The following is a 15,719-nucleotide window of genomic DNA, read 5'->3' as shown; positions in this document are numbered from 1 at the left end:
GGCCCGCCTCTGCGGGGGCTCTGGCTGCGCCGAGGCAGGGCTGGTTCCGGAGTCCTGCGCGCTGTGTGACACACGCTTTGCTGTGGGCGCAGCCGTTTCCGCCTTTCCCTCCGGAAAAACGTGCGGAGCAAGGTCATCGTCAGTTCCTTAGAACAACCCCAGGAACACCACTGGACCCGAATCCGCGGGCAGACACGACGCTGACCGACCCGTGTAAAGTATCCTCCTTACGTGTTCAGTTACCTTCTTTTTTTTTTAAATATTTTATTTATTTCTGAGAGAGAGAGAGACAGAACGTGAGCGGGGGAGGGGCAGAGAGAGAGGGAGACACAGAATCCGAAACAGGTTCCAGGCTCTGAGCTGTCAGCACAGAGCCCGACGCGGGGCTCGAACCCACGAACCGCGAGGTCATGACCTGAGCCGAAGTCGGACCCTTAACCGCCTGAGCCCCCTAGCGCCCCTTCAGTTACCTTCTTGAGGGGATTCCCACAGTCGTATTTTCCAAGCAAATACCCATATTGTATCACAAGGTTTAGAGTATGTGCGTGTAGCCTGCTTATTTTTTTCTTGCGATCCCTTTCTCTTTGCTAAGTTATCATTTGTTTTTTCTTGTTTGAATTGGCTGAAGGTTTGCCTGTTTTAGAGTGTGTGTGAGAAAGAGACAGGGAGGGAGAGCACATGCGCGTGCTTGTGTGTGTTAACGAGGTGCACAGGTACACGGATCTGCCCACAGACTCTGTTGCTAATTGACCTATGACCCCACTGCCCTCTGCCCTGACCTCGGTTGCTCACTGACCCTGGCCCCCCGCGTGTTTGCGGCGCCCCTGGCTGAGGACGGGGCTTCAGCTGTACTTTCTCAGCTCGTACACTTACAAACGCAGTGCGTCCCCGTCGCCCGAGCCCGGAGGTGCGAGCTGTCCCCTGAGGGAGGAAGGGCAGCCCAGGACCCAGCTCCCGTGACTTCGTGCACGAGGCCAGTGAATGGGTGGCTGCTGGGGGACAGGGCAAAGAACCACAAAGAGAGCGGAGACAGGACAGGTCTGGGGAGGTGTCGGCACCCCCGGAAGTGGCACAGGATTCGTGTTCCACGAGGTGGCCCTCGGGGGCTCTGGGGACCAGCTTCCCTCACGTGGATGTGGTCAGCCTGCGGCCCAGCAGCCTCCAGCGCCTACTGGGGGTCGGGCAAAGGGACAGCAGCTCACGCTTGCCATGCCCAGCACCGCGCTGGAGGGGTGATTCCAGGGGTCTCTTCCGCGGGACAGGTGTGTGTTCAGGATAGGCCCCCCAGACTCCCCACTCCCCCCGCACCGCGCTCCGTGGATGCACAGAGCCTCATTCCCTGCCGTGGAGTCCGGCATCCACGACCGAGGAACTCAGCTTACCCTGAAAGAAGCTGGCAGCTCCTGCCCGCGGGTTTCAGTGCTCTGACGCACACCCCGCTGTCTAGACACGGCCGGCCTGACGGAGGCAGAAAGGCGGTGTGGCCCCCGGGGACGGCCCATCCCCAGGTTGGAAGCGAAGGTCGGACGTGAGATGCGCCGCTTCACTGTTACTCCAAACAACCCGCTTACAGAGCGTCTGCAGACTCCCCCTCGGGGCGCGGTGCGGGCCAGGGCCCGTGGGGGGGCTGCCTCCAGGAGGGAACGCGGCCGCTGGGCCCCGAAACTGGAAGCCGCCAGCTCCCTCTGGCCTCCCTCGCGTGCGCTGAGCCACAGAGAAGGCGTCCCTGCCCTGCCCGGGTGCTGATCACAGTCATTGAGGAGACACGGGGTCAGGCCCGCCGGCTGGACCTGGGCACTTCACGGGGGCGCCCACTGCACCCCACGCTCCTTAGTAAAGGACAGTTGAAAACCGGCACCTGATGCAGGCAGGCCCGCAAAGGCCTCGGAGAAGTGAGGCCTTGGCCACCCACGCAGGCCAGCTGGGGGGCGGCAGACGGTGAGGGGAGGGGGGACAGGGGAGGACGTCAGGATCACCGCCTGGCTCCCGGCCGGCTTCCCGGGGAAGAGCAGGAGCCCCCATGTGTACTGGGTGTTAACGGATTATGTCCATCTTCCCTGACGCTGTCACACGTGCTCCAGCGTGGCCAACACTGCCATCCGGGAAGAAACACGGTGGGATTGACCCAACCTGACCAGAATCTGGGCTTCCCTGTGTGGAGACGAGGATTCCTTCTTCTGCAGGAAAGGCCGGGATGGACGCTGGTGGTGGAGGGGAGGGGAGTGAGCCCCGCTCTGCCCCTGCAAAGGTCACCTTTCTGGGTTGCAAGAGCCTGAAGACGTTCTGAAGGATGGATTGTGTGCCACGGATCCGAGCGCCAAGGGGACAGTCTCGAACACGGAGGGGCTCTCAGAACACAACAGCCGCGAGCTCTTCTTGTGGTTAAAAAAAAAAAAAAAACATTCAAGTAATCTCCCCTATCTAGCCAATCCCAGGAATACTCAGAAATATCTGAGGTGCAAGCGGCAAGCATTGATTTTTTTAAATTATAGAGCCAAAAATTGGGACATTATGGTCACAGAACAGAGTTGTCTTTTTCTTAAACATTTTTAATGTTTATTTATTTTTGAGAGAGAGATAGACAGAGCGCAAGCAGGGGAGGGTCAGAAAGAGAGGGAGACACAGGATCCGAAGCAGCTCCAGGGTCTGAGCTGTCAGCACAGAGCCTGACGTGGGGCTCAAACCCACCAGCTGTGAGATCATGACCTGAGCCGAAGTCGGACGCCCACCCCGCTGAGCCCCCCAGGCGCCCGAGGGTAGTCCTGACACTGAAAATAATACACGTGATAGAAAAGCATGAAGACGTGGTGATGGGAAGTGGTAGCAAACAGAGGAACGTGGATCCCCTCATCCTTTGTGAGGAGCCGATCCGCACCGTCTGAAATTAAAACACGTAGTGGCCATAAGATGGGTCCAACCTCTTTGTTTCACTGAACTTTTTTTTCAACTCTTTTTATTGTGTAAAATACACATAAAATTTGCCACAATCACTGATTTTAGTGTCCAGCTCAGGGGTATTGGGCACATTCAGGGTGCTGTGCAGTCCCCCCTGGCCCATCCCCGGAGTCTGAAACTCTTAACACCCATTAAACACCAGCTCCCCGCCTCCCTCCCCCCAGCTCTGGCTCCACCTTCTCGTCTCTGTCTCTGTGATCTGACTGCGCTAGGGACCCCGTGTAAGTGGAATCATCCAGTGTTTATCCCTCGTGACTTGTTTCACTGAGCACAGTGTCCCCCAGACTCGTCCGTGGGGTGGCAGGTGGCAGGATGTCCCTCCTCTTTAAGGCGGAGGAACATTCCATCATGTGGAGGGGCCATGTTTTGCTTTTCCGCTCATTGGTTGATGGACACTTGGGTTTCTTTCATGCCTTAGGTGTTGTGAATAACGCTGCTGTGATGTGGGGGTGCACCCATCTTTTGAGGGCCTGCCACACTGCTCTCCACGGCGGCTATGCCAGTGTGCACTCCCACCGACAGTGCACGGCTTCCAGTTTCCCCACGTCCTTGTCAACACTTGTTGTTTTCTGCTTTTTCCCACAGCAGCCCTCCCAACGGGTGTGAGGTGGGATCTCACTGTGGCTCTGATTTGCACGCTATTGGCTGTGGGTTTTCATATGTGGCTTTTCTTATGGAGAGGCAGTTCCCTTCTGTTCCCACTTTGTTGAGTGTTTTTATCATGAAATGGTGCTTTATTTTGTTAAATGCTCTCTCTGGATCAACTGGTATGCTGGTGTGGGTTTTCCCCCCGTTCTGATCAGCTTACGTATGGTACCCCTCCTTCCATCCCAAGAATAAACTCCACTTGGTCGTGTCTGTAGTCCCTTTAATATATTGCTGAATTCTGTTTGCCAGTATTTTGCAGAGGATTTCTGCGTCAATGTTCATAAGGGATGGCGGTCTGTATTTTTCTTTTCTTACAGGGTCTGTCTAGCTTTGGCATGAGGGTAATGTGGGGTCTTAGGATGAATTAAGAAATGTACCCTTTTCTTCAGTTTTTTGGGAAAGTTCAAGATGAATTCTTTAAATGTTTGGTAGAATTCACCAGTGAAGCCATCAGGGCCAGGACCTCTTTCTGTTGGAAGATTTTTTTTTTTTTAATTATTATTATTTTAGAAGAGAGAAGGGTGGGGGAGGGAGAGAGAGAGGAAGGGAGAATCCCAAGCAGGCTGCATGCTGCAAGCACAGAGCCCAACTCAGGGCTCAATTCCAAGACCCTGGGATCATAACCTGACCCAAAGTCAAGAGTTGCACATGTAACTGCCTGAGCCCCCCAGGCGCCCCTATTGGGAGATATTTTGGGTACTGACTCAATCTGCTGACTATTCATATTTTCTATTTCTTCATGATTTAGTCTTCTGGGAATTTGCCCATTTCATCGAAGTTATCCAACCTGCTGGCAGACAGCCATTCAAAGTCCTGTCCCATATTCTGTGACTTGGTCGCTCCCCCTAGTCACTGCCTGGGGAGCAGAGGCCACACCCGGCCGTCCCACTCCAGAGCCCCGCTCTGAACACTTCACGCCATGTGGGAACGTTGACACCAGTCTCTGGTAATAAGATGCTCCGCACCCGTGGGGACCCCACCCCACCCGGCTCACTCTGGGGTCTGCACCTGGTGTGCTCTGAAGGCTGTAGAACCAGGAGAGTCCCTGCAAACAGCCAAACTCTAGCACCTTTGCTGGCAAGGGGTGTGTTTTAGAACCTTACTATTGCTTTAAGTTTTGATTTCTTTTTCAGTTCCGCTTGCATCTACATGTCTGTGATTAGGTTTGATAGTCTGTAAACTTATGTTAGAACCCAAAGAGTGTGCGAGTGTAAGCAGGTGGATTTCTGTGCTCCACTGGCCTGTTTCTGTACAGCCCCACCTAGCATGAGGCTGGCGTCCCGGCCGAGGCTTCGGAGGCAGGGGCCTGTGGTGCCCAGGCGGGGCACTGGGCAGGCGGCTCCCCAGAGGCGGCAACTCCATTGTTCTGTGTCAGGATGCCTAGATCAGTGTCCTGGGGCTGCCATGAGTGTCTCTGTTCCGGAAGCCGGAAGCCCAAAACCAGGCTGCAGACGGGACTTCAGTCCTCCACCGCTCACAGGGGGCCCTGCCTGCATCCTGCCCTCCTGCTGGCTGCTGGCATTCCTCAGCTAGGGCCACATCACTCGCGTCTCCGCCCCTGCGGCCACACGGCCGCTTGCCCTCTCTGGGCTTCCCCCTCTCCGTGTGCCTCAACTTTCCCCCTGGCTCTCCTATCTGAGAATTCCCCCGGACTTGCCGTTGGGTTTAGGGCCACTCGGATAGTCCAGGGTCACTTCCTCACCTAAAGACCCTCGATTACACCTGCAAAGACCCCTTTACCAAATACGGCCACGTTCACAAATCCCAGGGACCACGACGTGGACATCTTTGGGTGGCCATCATTCAACCCAGCGCTGGCCATGCACAGCATGAGCCTGAATGGGGCTCCCAGCAGGGTGCAAGCCGGAGCCGGCCGTGTGCAAACCGGCAGGGAGGAGGGCGAATCCACGGCGGAGAGAGCAGTGTGGACGGGGGAGGGTGAGCAAAGAAGGTGCCAGCACCCACAAAACTAAGACAGGAGCTCATCGACAATATCTCGGGTGTAAATAATAATAACTCCTGTAATCAAAACGAGCTTTTCAATGCGACAACGCTGCTGTCAGTCTGCACGGGCGCGCCACGGCGGGCAGGCAGAGCTGGGGTGCGCAGAGCAAATGGGAGGCACGGAGGAGGACGGTCGGGTGGGGATGAAAGGCGTGAAGCTGTGGGGCGGCCAGTTGTGCACCAAGCTCCGGTACAGAGCCAGAAGCAGGCAGGTGAGGACAGAGAACAGTCCGGGCCAGCCTGGGAGTATGGCCGCAGAGTTTTCCAGAAGGCTGGGAAGGCAAGAGTCCTCAGGTTTTGTTTTTAAATGAGGCTGTATGGTGGGCTGAGCAGGGAAAACATCAAAGCTGGAGACTCTCCTAGAATTCCCAGGGGCCAGGACAGGAGAGAAAATGGTCCCAGCAGGAAAGCCACGCCCCCCCCCAGCGCTCTGTGCAGCTAGAGGACTGGGGGGGGGTATAAGCAAGGGGGTGAGAACAGGGAGGGGTGAGAACAGGGAGGGGTGAGAACAGGGAGGGGTGAGAACAGGGAGGGGTGAGAACAGGGAGGGGTGAGAACAGGGAGGGGTGAGAACAGGGAGGGGTGAGAACAGGGAGGGGTGAGAACAGGGAGGGGTGAGAACAGGGAGGGGTGAGAACAGGGAGGGGTGAGAACAGGGAGGGGTGAGAACAGGGAGGGGTGAGAACAGGGAGGGGTGAGAACAGGGAGGGGTGAGAACAGGGAGGGGTGAGAACAGGGAGGGGTGAGAACAGGGAGGGGTGAGAACAGGGAGGGGTGAGAACGGGGAGGGGGTGAGAACGGGGAGGGGGTGAGAACAGGGAGGGGGTGAGAACAGGGAGGGGTGAGAACAGGGAGGGGTGTGAACTGGGTGGGGGTGAGAACGGGGAGGGGTTGAGAACGGGGAGGGGCACCCCTGTCACCGCCCTGTGCCCCTTGTTGCCCAGAGAGAGCAGACCTCAGGAGCAGAGCCGGCCCCAGGCCCGTCGGGACAGCAGCCCCCACACCTGGGTCCAGCCTGTCGCGCTGCACCCCAGGGGCGCTGGGGTCTCCCCAGGAAGAGGGGCGCCGTTAATCTCATCTCGAGAGAGAGCCCTGAATGCCTTCTGAGGCCTGGCCAGCTCCCACATCTCAGGACAAATTATGGTCCCTGAACCGCGAGCCAGTTGCATGTAAATGTACTGAGCAAACAGCTGGGCCAGAACCGCAGCGAGATCCTGATTTACAAGGAAAAGCGCCAAGATTCACTTTAATTTTCGTCAGGTCGAGGCTGAGCTGCTCTGGCCCCGCGGTGGCGCGTCTCCGGCTCATACATTATGCATCCGCCCTGAATCAGGCTGGCTGGGCCGCAGCCTCCTGTCCCCCGATGTTGATAAAACAGCCAAGGGGACTGTTTGTCTGGACTCCTGGAGGGGGGGCTGCGGGCACCGGGCAGCAGGCGGCGCAGCTGTCCTCAGTCCCCCCTCCAGCAGGCCGCTGCCTGGGGCCGCGGGGGACGCTTGAGAAACCGCGCCCAGAGCCTGTGGTCCAGCTATGCCCTGGAGTTCTGACTCGGCCGTGCCGGGGAGGGGTGGCTTCAGGCCGGCACGGTCCACCCCGTCCCTCCCAGAGAGCCCCCGGAGTGCTCAGCTCCGACGGAACATCTCCCTGCAGCCTCCTCTGTCCCCTCCTCCCCTCCTCCCTCCTTCCGCCTCCTCCCTCCCTCCTCGCCTGCTCTGCTCCTCACCCTCAGCATCCTTGAATTACCCACTTCCTGGGAGTCTAGGCATTGCCGCATGGGATGTTGATCATCTCCCCCTCAAACAGGGGACCCCGGGCCAGCAGGGGTGTCCTCGTGGGACTGGTGAGGGGCAGACACGGCCCCTGTCCCCATGCCCCAGTTGCATGCTGACCTGGGCACATCCTGCAAGCTCCACCGGCCTCAGTTTCCTGGCCCGTAAAATGGGGATGACAAGGATTCATGGGAATCCCACCTCAAACCAGGATGTCTCTGCCCCTCTGGGTCTCTGCTCGTGGCCCGGCCCCGCCTATCCCATTTTACAGGTGAGGAAAGAGAGGCCCAGAGAGCGGCTCGAGCGGGCACAGCCCAGGGAGGCGGAGTCCCGATCCTTATCCAGACCTGGCTGAACCCACCCCCTCGGCTCTGTGCACAGCCCGGGCGCATCCCCTCAAGAGGGCACCTAGGCAGGCAGAGGTCCTGGCCTCGATCGCCAAGCAAAGGGTTAAGAGGCCAGCAGGCAGCGGGAGCCTCGAGGTACAACAATGCAGCCGAGCAGATGCCCGACAGTTAGGGACGTAAAAGTTTAATCACTTTGTACACAGAGTAAAATTCAATGCGCATATTGGCACCTGTGCCTCCCCAGAATCGCAGGGACTTGGAGGCACTTGGCCCTGCCCCATCCGATGCCGCGTCCCCGGGTCTCCTCGGGGCGGCCGTCTGGCCTCTCTCGACACCCAGGGAAGCTCGGGACCCGGGGGCCTTTCTTCTCCCAGTGGAGCCGGGAGCGTCCGCAGGGGGTCGGACCGGTGGCTCCCCGTCCCCAGGCCAGCCCAGCAGCTGCTAGAGACGGGTCCCGGCTCCCTGTGTAAAGACAAACAACAGCTACAAAAATCATAACAATTAAACAGTAACGGCAGCTGTACGTCACTGAGCCTCTCTGTGTGCACTTGACACAGAGTGTCAGAGCCAGTCCTCGCAACAACCTCATGCCATTATGTTATGATTTCCTTCTACAGGGAGGACTCGCTGCAGAGTGGACCAGGCGCCCAGGCTTCGTCTCCAGCCCCGGTGCGCCTCACGCCAGAGCTCACGGCCTGTCTCCTACCCTCGGGGTCCTCTCCCCCAAAGCCAAGTGCACGCACATGCACACACTCTAGGAAACATACCTGCCTTGCAAACTCGAGACTCCCACTGCCCACCTCCTCCAGGGAGGCTGCCTGGACCTCCCTCCTGCTGGCGGGCAGAGGTTCCCTTGTTGTCCCCACCCACCCCTAAACTGTCGCGGGCGCCACGGACCCAGGGCGCTGGGGGCGGGCGTCAGGTGTGATCTGGAGGGACCGTGACGGTGGACCCAGGACTCAGCGAAAATGTCTCGCTTTGCTGAGTTGGGAGTGTCTGCTGCGTGGCTCACAAAGGGTCTGGGGGTATGCTCGCTGTTTCTCAGCTTTAATAAGTAGGGGACGGGGCGCCTGGGTGGCTCAGTCGGTTAAGCGTCCGACTTTCGCTCAGGTCATGATCTCGCGGTTCGTGGGTTCGAGCCCCGCGTCGGGCTCTGTGCTGACTGCCAGCTCAGAGCCTGGAGCCTATTTCAGAGTCTGTGTCTCCCTCTCTCTCTGACCCTCCCCTGCTCACGCTGTCTCTCTCTCCTAGAAATAAACAAAACATTAAAAAAAAATTTTTTTTTAAATAAGTAGGGGACATTTCGTATGCGCGCTGTGCATTTTATTAAGTTTTCAGCTGTCGGTGAAGTGTGGCTCTGGGTGGGTTTTCCTGTCTACAGGAAACTGAGGTCACGGACCCATTTTCAGAAAGCTGAGACCCATCAGGAGCGGGAAGAGGGGCCGCGGCCACATCCCGAAAAGCCGCGTCCTTCAGTCCCCACGGCCTGTCAGGGTACAGTGACAGCACAGCGGGTCGGGAACCCACAACACGGCAGGGAAAGCGCGGCGTGGAGGAGAGGCCAGCGTGGGCCCGGGGGTGACACACAGGGCAAAAGTAGGCTGCGGGTGGGGGCGCGCCGCCGTGTCACAGCATCCCCGTGTCCAGGCCTCACGCTCACCCTGCACGGGCAGGACACGCGCTTCTGTAACTCTGCGGTGTGAGCGCGGGACGGCGGCTCCCGGGAGGAGGGAGGAGGGAGGACGGAGAAGCGCACACAGGGCAATGTGGCAAAGGCGGACACGTTAACGCCAGGCTCTGCGATGTGTCCGCCTCTTGAAGTATTTGCAGCGATAGATGAGGAGACAGATGAATTCTGTGGTTTTAATTGAATGTCGGGAAGAGTTAAATGAGACGCATTTGCGGTCAACGTTTACGCACCTGGGGAGGTTCGAACTGCAGAATTCCCGCTCCGGGTGTGCGGCGTGAGAGCCACGTCAAATACGTAGAGGAGCTTGGGCAGCATTGTCTTCGAGGGTTACTCACAGGCTCGGAAGAGATGAGGTGGGGGCAAAGCCGGTCCCCGGGGCCCTGGTCCCCGGGGCCCTGCGACAGCCAGTGCCCCACGGCGAGCCCCGTCCGGGTGCTCCCGCTGGCCTGGGCCGCCCCGGGCACCTCGCCCTGGCCTCTGGCTGCTGGAGGGCGGGCTGGGTACGAGGGAAGGCGGGGACAGGCACTGAGCGAAGGCGGTGCCCCCCAGCCCACGTGCCGATGCAATGCCGTCCCCAGCAGATCCCGCCGACTTCTCTATAGAAATTGGTGGATTTGTAAAATGAATACGTTTTAGAAACTCTAAAATTCCCTTGGAAATGCAAGGGGCCAGAGCAGCTAAGACAATCCTGAGGAGGAACGAGGCAGGCGGAGGGCTGCGAGGTGACACAGTCAAGGCAGCGCGGTCCGGGCGCGAGCGGGTTCGCTGACCGTGGACACTGACCGTGGAATCCAGCCGCGAGCCCGGAACTAACCTGTGATCTGTGGTCAGCCCACGTGCCACGGGGCGGGAGCCCATCCGGTGGGGAAACGCGCTTCTCTCCGAGGGGCAGGCTGGCCCGGGGTGCGTGCACTGGGGGCTGAGGGAGGTCCCGGACCCAGGAGCCCAGGCCGGTTCTGTAACATCTCACAGACCCCCGCCCTGCGCCGGGCCCTGGGGTGCAGGCCGGAGGGAAGCGTCCCGCCCCCAGGAGGCCTCCGGCAGAGGGAGGAGGGCTGGGACAGAGGAAGCCTCCAGGTAGGTGTGGACGGGCATGCCCGTCTCCAGGCCACGCAGGGAGGGCGGAGGGGGGTACCGCCACGCGTGGGGCAGGGCTGCAGGGATCCCGGGTCACCAGAGGTCGCCGTGGGCACGGCGAGGTGCCGGAGAGGTGGGCTGGCCAGTCCCAGCAGTGCTGTGAGGCCACCTTGCTAAGAAGCCGGACCTCAGCTGGGCAGAGGGATCTTCCGAGGGCCCATGGGGGGCTGTCAGGGATGCATGTTTCAAAGGGGCCTATGCCACGGGATGATGGAAGGTGGCTTCCCTCCGAAACACATGGGCCTGCTGGTGGGCTTGCCAGCCTTCCTCACCTGCGCCCCTCCCCTGCCCCCCCTCTGGAGAGCACCTTGGGGCCCCAACCTCCCCAGCCGGGTGGACATGCGCTCTGGCCCCAGGGGGCAGCCCGGGGCGGGCCCGACGGCATCACTTACGAGCTAAGCGATGGAGCCGGCCCCTTACCCCCCTATGCCTCAGTTTCCTCACCTGTAAAGGGGGGTCACAGTAGCCTCTGTGACCTTAGAGGCCCCTGGCGCCTGATACATAAACCTTGGACAAACATCAGCCGTTTTCGTTACATAAGTCTGTGCTCTGATGGGGCTCCTGCATAATTGGGAAGCCTGTTCCCTGCTTCAGCTCGATTTTAATATTTCGATGGGAAACCAGGCTTTTTATTTTTATTGGGGAAGAGATTTAATTCTCTGTCTTTTGGAATTCTCAAGAAAGCAGAGAATGTCTCTTTTTTTTAAGGGATTATTGTACCCTGAATCAAAATAGAGCGTCAAATTACCTTAATGGCTGTTACATAAAGTGCATACTTAGTCACTTTCTTTTTCTTACCCTGTTCATCCGACACAGGGAATTCTCCGGCTCACATGCAAGACCGAACAAACCAAAATGCTTCCCACCCCAAGAAAGTGATCGGGGCCCAGCCAGTGTTGTTCCCATACAAGTGGATCGTGTGTGGGCACCACCCACCCCCACAGCAGGCGGGCAAGCTGCACCCAGGACCCCAAGATGCCAGCCAGGCCCCAGCAATGCTGCTCAGAGCCCTGCCCATCAGAGAGAATTCTCCAGAACCAGAACTCCCCACTTTTCCCTGGGCAGGGGCCCATGTCCTCTACGGCCAGTGGCTTGGCTTTGAAGATGGACAATTTGGGGCACCTGGGGGCTCAGTCAGTTGAGCGTCCAACATTGGCTCGGGTCACGATCTCACAGTCCGTGGGTTCGAGCCCCGCGTCGGGCTCTGTGCTGACAGCTCAGAGCCTGGAGCTGCTTCAGATTCTGTCTCCCTCTCTCTCTGCCCCTCCCCCACTCACGCTGTGTCTCTCTCTGTCTCAAAAATAAATAAGCATTAAAAATATATATATTGGTTGAAGATGGACAATTTCACAAGGGGTTTGTGCCTTTTGCTTTTGAACGTGGTGCACGGAGACGGGTCGGCCATGTCCGGTGGGCATGCCGTGTGCCTGATGCCAGTGGCGTGGCCTCTCCAGCAGACCACGTAGCCTGTTTGGTCCCCCCACATCTGGTCAGTGAGAAGCACCCCTTGAAGTGGACAGAGCGGACAGTTGCAGGGCGGCCGTGGCCCTTCCACGGTGACACTGCAGCTCCGTGGCCAGCTCTCGTCCTCAGAGCTCTGTCCCTGAGCCCTGCAAGTGCGACCTCTCTCTCCCTCCTCCCGCCGCCCACGGGTGTTGATCAAACGCCCTCTGCCTTGACCGTGGGGAGACGAAGGAGGCAGCAGGTTGTAAATCAACAGTTCCCGAGGCAGGGCTGCAGCCCAGCCCTCCTCCTACAGCCCGGCACCCCTGCGGGCGAGCTGGCGGCTGTGTCTGCCGGGCGCAGTGACACATGGGAACTCTGCCCAGGGGAGCCTCGCTCCGGAGGTGCTCTCAGCAAAAGGAATCTGCTGTCCCAGGCGTGGCCCAGCACCAGAGGCTCAAATGGCAGGCGGTCAGGAAGGGGTGAGGACGGCGAGGTGCTATGAGGGCTGCGGCAGACCCTGTGCAAGGCAAGGTGAGGAGCCCCGAAGGCCAAGGTCAGCTCCACAGAGGACGGGTCAGGCGAGGAAACAGCCTCCAAGGAGGAGGGGCCGCTTGGGTGAGTCTTGTCAGGTGGGGGGCGGGGAGACAGCATTGCAGGCTGGGGCTCAGCACAGGCAGGGTCCCAGAGGCTCAGAACCCTAGGGCCTGCCGGGGGGCGGTGTGCAAGGGGCAGTGTGCGGGAGTGCGGGGCTGCGGCCATAGGGAGCCATGAAAGAGGTGTGAGCAGGGGAGTAACCTGTCGGGAGAGCGTCGGGGAGACAGCCTGGGCCTGTGTTCAGCTGCAGGTGGACGGACAGGCGGACGATGCAGCTCACGGAAGGCCGCATCTGAGTCAAGAAAACGAGACTTCTCAGGGGCGTGTTCATATCACTCTTGAGGTCACCGCAGCTGTCACCGTTAAATCCGCACCAGCTGACCCGGGCCGCACAGCTCTGTGCTTTCCCAGCTCAGGCTGGGTTTAGTGAACACTCACCCTCCGCCCTCCTCCCTCCATGCCCTCCACCCTCCACCCTCTACCCTCAAGGCCCTCCGCCCTCCACGAACACGACTGTGGCCTCTTGTTCCAAGTCAGACGTGCGCCGGGTTGTGGTCGGGGAGCCCACGGACCCCGACCCCAGGCTCGCAGCCCCAGGCCCGTTCACCGACGGTGGGAGGCTTGAGGCACAGCCACATTTATTACAGGGGTTCTCTACTTCGAGGGCCTCTACTCCACGTGAACACGGGCACCAGAGACCCACCCCCACGGGGCCCCTTTCCGGCCCGGCCCCTGCCCAGTGCCCAGCTCACTCCCCTTGCCAGCTCTGCAAAGCCTTCCTGCCACAGAGCAAGTTCCTCACCTCCAGCCCCAAACGGCCCGGCTCAAACCAAGAGGGGACGTTGCTCTGAGCGAGTAGCCCAGAGGCCCAGCGCCCAAACCTGCCACCCCACAGAAGCTTGGCTGAGTGACCGCTGGCCACGCCCGGTCCTTCTCAGGACTCGGCCGGACACCCAGGTCCCCCTGTGTCCCCACAGCCAGGAGCCTCTTGGCTGTATCTGCCTCCCCCACCCGGTGCTTCCAAACCTATAAACTGGTTTATGCTCCCCTGGTGAGGAGAGTGCTCCCCGGGTGAGGAGAGTGTCCCCTGGTGAGCAGAGTGCTCCCCGGGGTGAGGAGAGTGTCCCCTGGTGAGCAGAGTGCTCCCCGGGTGAGGAGAGTGCTCCCGGGGTGAGGGGACAGCGCAGAGCTGCAGGAAGACCCCCCCACCCCTCCCCAGCTGTCAGCAGAGGTCACGTGTGGGTAGACCAAAGGGACTTTCTCTTTCGTCCGCGGGGCTCTGCTCACACAGATGATCCCCCACCAGCGGGATTTGTCCCCCGCCCGGCCCCGGACACAACCCCTCTACCTCCGGCGGCCGCCTCCCCCAGAGAGCTCCAGGCCGCTCCCGTTCTGGCCACAGACACTTTTCCAGAAACAGCCTAGTGCACACGTCCCAGAGCTCTGTGCTTTGTGGCGGGTTTTCCCTGTAGGGGTGCATCCAGAACCTGGGCGATTCAGTCAAACACACTTTCTTTCTTTTGTTCTGTCTCAGAGCCAGGCTGCGTCTGGCCCCACACCTGTTTCTCCAAGGCAAGTGTCACAGCACGCGGCGTCCACGTGGTCTGTGGCTGCCTTCCCACAAGGGCCCAGATGAGAAAACCAAAGATGCTGATGCTCCACCCCGTACAGACAGGGTCTGCTGGCCTGTTCCGTGCCTCGCGGGTCTCTGGCACGGCCCTTCCAATCTGCGTCAGATGCTCCGTGTGTAAACCCTCGAGAGGCCCTGGCGCCCCTGTGACGGCCCGCGTGGCCCCGCCCCCCTGGCCTCCTGCGCCTTCCTGCACCAGACAGGCAGGGCGCTCGGCCCGTGGCCCACAGCCGGGCCCGGCCTCTGCGTCCCTGCTCGGGAGGTCCCGCCTTCTTCTCTTGGTTCCATAGCACCCTGCCCCCGCCCAGGCCAGCAGGACTCAGCCTGGGTGTCCCACATGTCCTGCTGGATTGGGTGCTTTCTGACGAGAAAGCACTCAGCCCATCTCCCCACCAGGCAGCGAGCTCCTGGGGTCCATCCCATCTGATGTGCCAGACACACAGCACAGGGGGTGCATCCAAAGGGCACACGCGGTTCATGGGCAGGGCAGGGGGGAGGGGATGGGGGGATGGATGGATGTGGGTGGGGATGGATGGGTGGGTGGTGGATGGATGGACAGACGGATGGATGGATGGATGGATGGATGTGGGTGGGGATGGATGGGTGGGTGGGTGTGAGGGTGGCAGATACATGTGGGGAATGAACAAACAAACACACAAGTTTGACACCTGGTTGTCCTGAGATCTAAGGCAGTCAGTCCCCTAACAGCACTGCCATTGACTTTAATCGTGAACGTCCCCTTCTTCCCCTAAATGTGCTGGAGCAGCCCGCGTCCGCAGGCGTGTCATCTGCTCTGCAGCCAGTCTGCATGAAGAGGCCCTGGTGGTGGTTTATCATCCTCTGTCCCCTGGTAGGTGTGTTTGGCAGACGGTGGATTTTTGTCATTCTTCCTCACGTGGCTTTGAGCCTCGGGTAATAACGAGTGCTCACGGGAAAGCCAGACTTCCAGTAATGGTACTGAAATCAGACCCTTGGGCGCCGGGCATGCCGCAGGCTGGTGAGGGCCCTGGCTCACCGACCAGATGAGAGTGGCGCGCTGGCAGCTTCGAGCGGCGCCTGTCTGCAGAGGGGCTGACTCCCGGAGGGCGCCCCCCTGCACGCCCGGGGGTCACCGGGGCCGGGGCCTCAGCTCCATCCGGTCTGTCTCCTCCACACGCAGCCCGAGGGGAAACCCGCGGGCGTGTCCCACTCCAGGGCCCGAACACCTGCGCCCTCACCCGCGCCCCCTCTGGCCCCTCATTCCAGATGGAAGAGGCACCTCTGGGCATCCCCTCTGCATCGGCTGCATGAGAGGCCCAGGGAGGGAGGGGACCCATCCGTGCCCCTGGGGGCAGAGTCACCCAGAGAGAAGGGAGGTGGATGCCTGGTAGAGAACAGCCCAGTGACCGCTGGCCCCTCCTGGGTGGCTGTGCCGAGGGACACCCGAGCCAGGGTCAGCTGGGTCCAGCGGCGTCCATGATGCGGACGGTAGCCCCACCCCAGCCTGGGAGTCGGGCACC

This window comes from Crocuta crocuta, unplaced genomic scaffold (genome assembly GCF_008692635.1).
Source record: "Crocuta crocuta isolate KB4526 unplaced genomic scaffold, BGI_CrCroc_1.0 scaffold179, whole genome shotgun sequence".
Classification (NCBI taxonomy): domain Eukaryota; kingdom Metazoa; phylum Chordata; class Mammalia; order Carnivora; family Hyaenidae; genus Crocuta; species Crocuta crocuta.
The sequence above is the reverse complement of the archived record's forward strand: the minus strand, read 5'-3'. Positions refer to the sequence as shown.